General features: G+C 44.1%; 1 protein-coding gene across 2 annotated transcripts in view; it reads left to right on the forward strand.

Moving 5' to 3' along the window:
* The window catches only part of CDC23 (cell division cycle 23), a 33,059-nt gene that overhangs the window by 11,958 nt on the left and 19,753 nt on the right, over positions 1-1,348 (forward strand). The gene's annotated exons all lie outside the window — the stretch shown is intronic.

Raw genomic sequence — 1,348 nt, forward strand, 5'->3', positions numbered from 1 at the left:
TGGTTGCAGCCGTCGTTGTTTGGTGGGCCGGGCTGGATTCGAACCTGCCACCTTAGGTATATGTGGCTGGCGCCTTAGCCACTTGAGCCACAGGCTTCGAGCCATTAAAACAGCTTCTGGGGCAGCACCTGTGGCTCAGTGAGTAGGGCGCCGGCCCCACATACCGAGGGTGGCAGGTTCAAACCCAGCCCTCGCCAAACCATAACAAAAAATAGCCCGGCGTTGTGGCGGGCGCCTGTAGTCCCAGCTACTCAGAGGCTGAGGCAGGAGAATCGCCTAAGCCCAGGAGTTGGAGGTTGCTGTGAGCTGTGACTCTACAGCACTCTACCAAGGGCAATAAAGTGAGACTCTGTTTCTAAAAAAAAAAAAAAATTGGAGATTTGTTTATTAATGTAATAATGTATGTGGCATTGCTGTATAAACTTCATTTTATTTGTCATGATTAGAGGGCATTGTCTATAGTGTTAATTTTGTTGTAGTTAATGCAGGCAACAACAGACTTCCTTTTGTTAGTTCTGAAGGGTCAAAGCCTGGGCTGGGTCCAGTGGCTATTTCCTGTAATCCTAGCACTCTGGGATGCCTAAGGAGGAGGATCTATCTCTTGAGCTCAGGAGTTCAAGACCTGCCTGAGCAAGAGCAAGACAAACAACAAAAATTAGCTGGGCATTGTGGCAGATGCCTGTATTCTAAGCTACTCGGGAGGCTGAGGCAGGAGGATTGCTTGAACCCAGGAGTTTGAGGTTGTTGTTAGTTAGGCTGATGCCCCAGCACTCTAGCCTGAGGCCCTAGCACTCTAGACTGAGGCAACAAAGTGAAACTGTCTCAATTAAAAAAAAAAAAGAAAAGGTCAAAGACTGGTTGGTTTGTCCAGTTATGAGTCATGCTACTGCGTCTCTGAAATCTTATTTTGGTTTACTTATATTCACCTATCTCTAACTTCCTACTGTACTTTCAACAAAAGTTTATTTTATCTCTGAGTTCAAAATAGGCAAAATCAAATTTCTCATTTTGCCTACCAAATTCTCTTTCTTCCTCCCAACTTGATAGATTCTCACCAGTATCCAAGTACCCAGTCTTGATACTTCAGAGTCATATTTGTCTCCTCCCTTTCTCTTACCTCCCTTTGTCTAGCCAGTCATGAGACATTGCCATGGCCTTGGTTACTTTCCTGTATACATCTTTTTGTCTTGTTTCCTTTGGTATCTCTGTTATCTCAAATTATATCTTTTTGTCTTTGTTTCCTTTGGCATCTCTGTTATCATCTCAAATTTGTTTTTTTTTTTTTTTTTGAGACAGAGCCTTAAGCTGTTAACCTGGGTAGAGTGCTGTGGCATCACAGCTCACAGCA

The sequence above is a fragment of the Otolemur garnettii genome, unplaced genomic scaffold (assembly GCF_000181295.1).
Source record: "Otolemur garnettii isolate 467f Iridium unplaced genomic scaffold, OtoGar3 scaffold00003, whole genome shotgun sequence".
Taxonomy (NCBI): domain Eukaryota; kingdom Metazoa; phylum Chordata; class Mammalia; order Primates; family Galagidae; genus Otolemur; species Otolemur garnettii.